The following is an 8,541-nucleotide window of genomic DNA, read 5'->3' as shown; positions in this document are numbered from 1 at the left end:
TCAACCAATCCTGCGCTTGTAATACACTCAAACCTATAGCTACCCTTCTTTGATATGCCCTTAGCATTCAGAAATATTGATTCAGATCTTTGACTACCTTTTTCCTTGCATTACATTTTCCACATTTATATTACAATCCACATATCTTCCATGACCCAAAATTTAGTATTTTCCTAGATCACCATTTACATTACTTATTACCACAAGCTACCGAGCATAATTCAATAACATTTTGAACCAGCAATTTTGATTTTACTTTTAGGCAGTGAGGTTCGTATCCCATCCTTACTCGTCTTACTATTTCCATCCCAAGGTAAAATTACTTACTGCTCTATATTTTATTTCTTCATTTGGATTTCAGATGTCTCAATGCTACGATACTAACTATCATGTTCTTGCTATTTAAAAAATATTGCAAATGGATTCTTCTCAACTATGCATATTCATATGCATAGAGCAATGCAAAACTCAAAGTACACATTGCCCTCAGAAATATAAACAAAAACTCTCAGAGTGACGTGTAGCCTTGAGTATACAAGTGGCTCTACCATTGAAATGAGCACAACTACCTTCGTAATGTACCAATTATGAAGAGACAACAAAACGTAAGCATCAAAGAAAAGCCCATTCTCTTTTATTAACATTCTCTCGTACTTTAAAGTATTTACTACAATTCTCATGTAGAATCTAATAATAAAATCTGTTTGTCTCGTAATGCAAGGCTCGACTATCAAAACAAAGCTGTCACCATCAACTAAATCACTGCCCAAGTAAAAACTTAATGGAGAACGCACAATTGTTGATATTTGCCATGACAACTCGCCCCCAGCAAAAAATCCATCTGCCATTTGAAATTGTATAGCCCAAGCGACCGAATATGGAGGACTAACAGAAACTTCACAAAGCCGCCACGACCAAAACATCTCCCTCAAGAGGTTTCTGATCTTACCATTGAGTCCATACTCAAAATTAAACCATCATCTAAAAATACAAAGGCTTGAAGATTGGTGCCCCAAAAAAAAGCTTAGCTACTACAACTCACTTGTTCCTCTGCAAAAACATAGAAATAGTATATGCAGAAAAGTCCCTAGACCTAAAAGAGGCATCACTTTTGAGGCACTTTCTTTGTCACCAAAGAGAACAAACTATAAATAGCTTATGTATAGATGTCTAATTTCCAATTTCTCTCTTATCCTACAGGATTTTAAATATGTTGTTTTTGTCAATTGATTTGCTACAATGCTTTTTGACAATGTCTTTTTGTTCATATCATAATTTATTGACAAAACATAGTAATTGGTTATATAATTCGTATTTCGAACTCTTTTCATGAAAATTTTACGTAACCAATAAAATAATCCAATGTCTCATGCTGTATATGTCTAATTTTTCACAATATTGGAGATACATGATACATATTCTACAAAGTACAGCCTTCATATTGACCACTCCTAGATATATCAACCGATCCTGCGCTTGCAATACACTCAAACCTATAGCTACTCTCACTTTTCACATTTATATTACAACCTACATATCTTTCATGACCCAAAATTTAATATTTTCTTAGATCATTATTTATATTACTTATTACCACAAGCTATCGAGCATAATTCAATAAAATTTTGAACCAGCAATTTTAATTTTACTTTTAGGCAGTGCCCTCGTCTGCTGTAGACGACCTTGTTTATTATGGTATAAAAGAACTTTGAACCCACTGCCACCTCAGTAGCGCAGCTGTCATGCGAAATGGAAAGGGTGTCTGCGAAGGGTAGGCCGTTGGCAGCTCATTTGTCTGACGAGTTGGGCCTCACCTACTGCAGCGCCGTCGGCAGCGCTTGCAACATAGAAATGTAGAGCAACGAAAGCGAGGTCATATCCCCACAGTTACCGCTTGCATTTCTGACTTCTTAATGAAGTTTTCGGGCGTTGTTCCAAGGGAATCTCGTTAAGATGAATGCATGCAGCTGTTGGACAGGGCCTGATGCACGGGACACAGCCTCTTCGTGCAAAAATGCCCACTTTGGAGAATTAGCAGGACAAGGTTCTGCTTGATGTTTGCAGAATGGATATGCAAACAAGATCTCAGCAGACGTTCAAAGGCTTGCCCAGGCCTGCCAAAACTTCAGTTGGTGTTAAGCGTGTCTATCAGACTTGGAAGGGCAGCAATGTGAGTCTCGCTTCTGTTCGCTGCTTTTTGACTTTAGCTCTCTGTAACCTATGGTCTGCTATTTTATTTAACCCCTTGCAGAAATTCAAGCAGCATTGTCATTCTACAGAACCATTTTTTGCAGCCAATCTGGCTGCATTTTTCTTTCTGGACAAGGGCCTTACGGATTCTGTACTTTAGGTGTTAGGGATCTGCCATTAATCTGAGTCAAGAATTCTGGCTATTAGATCTTGTGCATAGAACCTTTACATATTTGTGCACGTGTGTGTGTATTTTCAAGGGCAAACTTGTCTCTACCAAGCGTGTTTGTCCAAGAAAAAGAACATAGTTATACTGGGAAAATTAGACTTAATTGCGGTGCTTAGGCTTGGGAGCATTCATGTCAGAGCTGTTGTGACGGGCTGTAGTGTTAGGGTTTATATCTGTATATCAATCAAGCAGCTGATCGCTGGCAGTGACCCCATTCCTAGCCCAATGCAAGGATTGTGTACCGGCCGTGCAACGACTTCCACTAGACACGATGTTCTCTCTTTAAATAAGGGCCGATTTTTCTATTCTAAAACATAGAGCTGAATCTATTTATCCAGAACATTTCTCCCCCTTGATTTTTGTGCTCAAAACGCATTTGTGAATTGTAATCCATCTGGCTGCTTTTTCTTTCAGCTTTATGTGAGTGCTTTTCTGGGTTTTGAATTGTACAAATATTTGGTAATGCCATTTGGCCTTGCGAATGCACTGGCTACATTCAACCGTATGATGGACAGAATTTTCAGAGAGTACCAATCATTTGTGGGCACTTTCTTTAAAGATATTATGTTTTTCTCCAAGAATGAAGTAGAACATAGACCCACCTATTTCAAGTCTTCCAGGCATTGCGGAAACATAGATTGATTATCAACACCAAAAAGTGCGAATTTTTCTTGCTTGAGATACACTTCTTGGGACACGTTGTCTCAACAGAATGGGTAAAGATGGATCTGGCCAAAGTTGCGACTATTCATGATTGGCCTGATTTGAAGAATGTTCACGAAGTTTGAAGCTTTTTGGGCTTGTGCTCTTACTACCGGCAGTATGTTTCATTCGGAAGTATGCAGAGATAGCTTCACCTTTGCATTTACTGACTCAAAAAGGAGTCCCTTTCACGTGGGGACAGACAAAGGTGATTGCTTTTCTCACTTTGAAAGAAAAATTGACTACTAGACCAATGTTGGCTTTGTCAAACTCGCGAAATCCATTGGAAGTCTATTGTGATGCTTGTGATCGTAGTCTTGGAGCAGTTTTGATGCAAGAAGGCCATGTCATTGCTTATGAAAGCACGATGTTTTCATGGTCAAAATTGGTAGCACAGATATATTAAAAGGAGCTTTTGGCAGTTATCCATGCTCTTACGCAATGGCGACACTATCTTCTTGTTTACACTCTTTACAAATCACCAGAGTTTACGCTACTTCTTGTCGCAAAAGCAGCTTTCGGAAAAGTAGATGCGGTGGGCGAATATCTTGTCATAGATTCACTTTCAGATAGTCCATGTTTTAAGGACAAAAAAACTTTGTGGCAGATGCGTTGTCTTGGAAGCCCTTGGTTCTTGCTATTTCCGCGATTCATCATAGAAGCCTCGAGGATATGGTTGACCAGTACGCCACAATCCTGACTTTGCTTACATTTTTACCAACATACAGAATGGGGGGATAATTTCAGGCTATTCCATAAGGGATGGCTATTTGATGTTGAAAACTATGTTGTGTGTTACACAGCCTTTGAGGGAATTTTATTTGACAGAGTGCTATTGTCGACCTTTTTCCGGCCACTGCGGTATAGATACGGTAAAGAAGACGGTTAAGCCCGATCATTTGGCGAAACTGTTTGTCTCACAGATTTTCCAAATATCTGGCATGCTTGAGTTCATTGCTTCGGACAGAGATCCCCGATTTACTAGTTTGTTTTGGAGGGCAATCTGGGAGAACATTGGCATGCGGTTGCAATTCCCGTTCTCATTCCAACCGTAGACAGATGGGCAATTTTAGATAGCCAATTCAATGGTTTTGGATTTATATTTCAGATCAAAAGACTTAATGGGAAAAGTATTTGCCCTTGGTGGAGTTTGCCTTCAACAACACACGGGGAATGCGTCATTCGAAGTATTCGAGGGTGCTAAGATTCCTGAATTTCTAAGCACCAAAGACAAGATTCCTTTTGAAGAAGATTTTTGACAAAGTCTAGAAGGCGTGGAATGTCACAAACCAGTGACATGGCATGCCCGGACACACTCTGCAACCTACAGGCCCGGAAATGCGGCGGCATGACACGTGGCAGTCCCGTGATTTGTGGCGCAAATTCTGCTGACCTGTTTGACGTGTATGGAAAAAGAAGCTTTTACGCTGGCTGATTTGCGTGGGCTGAAATTGGCAGCTTTTGGGGCTCAATTGCTTTATTTTTCAAGGCTTTTTACTGATTGCTTCTGGGGCTCTGCTTTTGGGCATCCCTTGTAATCTATAAATTAGTGGGTAGGGCCCTCACAACTCAAAGCATCTGGACGCAAAGACTGAGAGTGAGAACCCTCCCACTCTTGTACTTTGAACACAGATTAATACAAAAAGAAATACCGAAAGGGGCGCCAGTCTTTGGGGCCAATATCTCTAGGCACGGAACTTTGCCGGGCCGTGTCGAAACAATTGTGAACTGTGAATTGTTTTGAAGAGAATCTCTGCTGTGTCATGGTAGAATCTTGGGGATGCGGGAAGAGATCACGAAGAAGATTCTCACGAAGAGTATGGCCCACCTCGGCCTATTCAGGCGGAGATTGAGGAGATGGAACGTCGACAATTGGTTGACGATGCGACAAAGATGATGATCAACCTTGCGAAGGATCCGAAATTTGCTAAATTTTTGACTCAGACATCCTTCGACAAAGTTCACACCCAGTGGCAGAAAGCCACAGAGCCACCCCTCAAACCGGCTCTCAAGAAACCTCCTACTCCGAGGATGTTTACAGAGCAAGAATTGGAAGAGGTAGTTGGGATTACTCAGCTTTTTGACGCGAACAACAAAGCCAAAAAGCACGACAAAAAGCAGAAGAAAGGAACTGACTTCCTGGGTTATTTGGGTCCTCAATCTACTTTTGCCTCGGCAAGAAAGCAGAAGAAGCGTGTCCGATTTGAAGGAGTATCCAGTTCTTCTTCTTCTTCTTCTTCTTCTCCTGACAGTTCTTCTAGCTCTTCTGACTCGAGCGAAGAAGACAGGAAAGGGAAAAAGCGAAGCAAAAAGCAAAGCTTTGGAAAGGGCAAGAAAAAGGCAAAGAAGCCTAAGTTTCGCCCAGTTTTTGACAGTTCTACAGAGGACTCGTCTTCAGATAGTTTGGACTTCGACGATGACAGATTTTACGCAAAGAAGAAGCATTTCTATAAAGCCAATCAGTATGATACATATCAGTTAAGGACTGAGGGTCCATCGAGTGGTGTGAAAAAAAGATAAGGTGGGATGGGGGATGGACAAAAACCTAAGATGAGATATGTGAGGAGGGGGGAGCTGGTTTGGGAGTTCGAAACTCTTGGATGATGGCTTTACCTCCACTGCCCATTTCCCTGCTGTGCGTGCTTCGCGCATCTTTTGGAGTTCGGCCTTCTTCTGATTGAGTTGGGTGGGTGTGAGATCTTCAGCAAACCAAATTTTTGTGTCCTTGAGAAGCTTCGATTGCTCAAGGAGCTTGACTCGATCCGCTTTGGTCTTGAAGGTAAGAATTGCATGGTTGGTGCGATGCTCGTGAGCGAGAGTGGTGATTTGCGATGGATCCCATTGTATCATGGGGGTTGTTGTTTGGATGCGAGCAAAAGACTCGTGGAACTTGGGGTTCTCCTTTCCTTGCCAATCGCTTGGGAGCCCCCCAATGCGAACATTGAGACCAATGACCTCTTGTCGTTGTTGTTCGCGTAGCGTAGACGCCACACGGTCTTCTACTTTGCGGAGGATGACATCTTGCACTTTGGTCTTGACCTTCTCGGTGAGTGTAATTTCTGCCTCCGTATTGAGCTTGATTTCCTTTTGTTCCATCTTCTCCTTGTTGGAGTTCTCCGCTGTGGTGAGGCGAGACTCAATGGCTGTGAGTCTTTCCTTCAGAGCGTCGTTTTCCTTGCGAAGTTTTTCGACTTCATGTTGAAGCCGGGCTATACTGTCCACTTGTGAGGGTGTTGCCATGACACCGGCGAATGTGAGCTTCCCGCGAGATGAAGCCCGAGTGGCCATGGTGGGCACTCAGTCCAGGAAGCAAATTCAAAATGAAGGCTTGGGCTTCGTTTAATTAAAAGCTACTTGTGTGTGGCACGTCGAGAGCAGCAAAGCGAGCATCGCGAGAGTAGCAAAGCAAGCCTTTGTCCGAGTCTACAGAGACCGAGTCTGGGCGCAATCAGGCAGAGGTCAAGTCATCAGAGCCTGAGCTTGGGTGGCTAGGGCCGGGGCAAAGACGATCAGCATCGTACACAGCTTCGAAGGGGATCTCACTGTTGAGGGGGGTTGAGCTGAGGCTTAACGCCTCCCCCAAGGGCAACCCCTCGCCCAGGGGGGGCTGAGGAGGACGTTGGAGCTAGGTGCTAGGGTTACGAGCTCTGAGAGAGAGAGAGAGAGAGAGAGAGAGAGAGAGAGAGAGAGAGAGAGAGAGAGAGAGAGAGAGAGAGAGAGAGAGAGAGAGAGAGAGAGAGAGAGAGAGAGAGAGAGAGAGTCACGAGGCTAGCCTACAGAGTGTTGTTGTCTGCTTGGTAGCACTCTAGCTGCCAAGCCGTGCTTTGTTTGAATTGTTAATTCTAGTCCCAATTTTATTCCTGAGGTTTTCCTCTGTGTCGTAAAGTCAAGTAAAGTGATCATGTAAAGAATCAGGTGAAAGCTAAAATCCTACCGCCCTACAGGCCGGTTTGAGAGAGAGAGAGAGAGAGAGTCCCTTGCCCTAAGCCTAAGCGCTGCTCTTGCTGCTTCCCGTGTCTGCTTGCATTGCACTGTCTGCACCTGCTTCACTCCATCGTGACCCTCGTTCTTGCTTGCCGTAGCTGTTTCGTCATTTGCGCTGCCCACCTGCCCGCGTCTTTGCCCGCGCTTCCCCTTCCCTGCTTGCCTTGCCCCCGCCCTGCCTAGCCTACCAATGTTGTACCCCTGTTGTGCCCAGACGACCTGCACTATCTCCAGTTGCCCAAGCCACCAGAGCCGCAGAAAGCCTCTGTGTTTGCCTCTCTCACACACACTCTCATTCATTCGGTGCAGATCGTCATACCCCTAAGCACACACTCCAATTCTTACCACATTCCAACTAGCCATACTTATTTTGGGTTGAAGATTGGTTATTAATTTCATCGCCTCTCTCAAGTATCATGGCACCTACTATGGTTATTTCAGAAGATCTACAACGCAAGATTGGTGATCGAATTGAAGCTCTCTCATAGAGGGGATGTTGGCCGCTTGGTGGGGTGTATCTATGCTCGTGTCAACATCCGGAAGTGGCTCATGTGCACTCTAGCTAGTTCACATGAAGGCAAAGTGGAGGATATTATCGTGCTCGACAGAGGTACTTTCATTGCTATTTTCTCATCAAAGGAACTTGCCTCTAGAGTCATCAGCTGCACTCCTCGGCTTCAATGGAAAGCTAGTGACTCAAAGCAATGGTAGAGTGCGAAGCTACCACTATGTCATTGGGACAGGGTTCACACGCAGGCAATACATGTGTCGACGAGGTGTTGAATACACTAGGGTTGACAATGAGCATGTATGTGTCGTACATGTGTCGACAAGTGTTAAATGCATCAGTGTTGACTGTAAGCATGTATGACATAGATGCAAACGAGGACGTTTGAGATTTCAAGAGGGGGGTATGTCACCAGCGTGTGACTACTGTCTATCTTTTTTGTTGATTTCTTTCTTATTATTTATTTACTTTCACTTTTTGGAAACACCCCTCGGGAAATCCAACTGCCCTGCATTGCATAGCTAGTGTGAAACTGTCCAGAGGGAGTCCAGGCCTGAGGGCAAGAGAGCACTAAGGTTGGACAAGGACTATGGTTAGCCAAACTGGGGTCATTGACTAGCCAAAGTGGAATCCTTTGCTACAGAGGCTACATTTCAGTTATGGGTGTGGCTGCAGTGTACAAAGGGGGTCAAATGACCTAGAAAGATACAATGGCAGCATCTCCTAAAATTTAGGGAACTGCTATTTTGGGACCTGAAAATGTCTTCACGTCATTACGTGCAGTTTGACATGGGGATCATTTTGTTACTCTGTGGCCAAGTCAACAGAGGCTGCAGGTGAGATATTTTTAGACTCGAGGGTCTAAAGCGGGAAAATGCACAAATGAGTGACACTTGGCACTCTGTGGCCAGTTTACTACTTATAGAGA

This window comes from Adiantum capillus-veneris, chromosome 13, assembly GCF_014529385.1.
Source record: "Adiantum capillus-veneris isolate H3 chromosome 13, ASM1452938v2, whole genome shotgun sequence".
Classification (NCBI taxonomy): Eukaryota; Viridiplantae; Streptophyta; class Polypodiopsida; order Polypodiales; family Pteridaceae; genus Adiantum; species Adiantum capillus-veneris.
The sequence above is the reverse complement of the archived record's forward strand: the minus strand, read 5'-3'. Positions refer to the sequence as shown.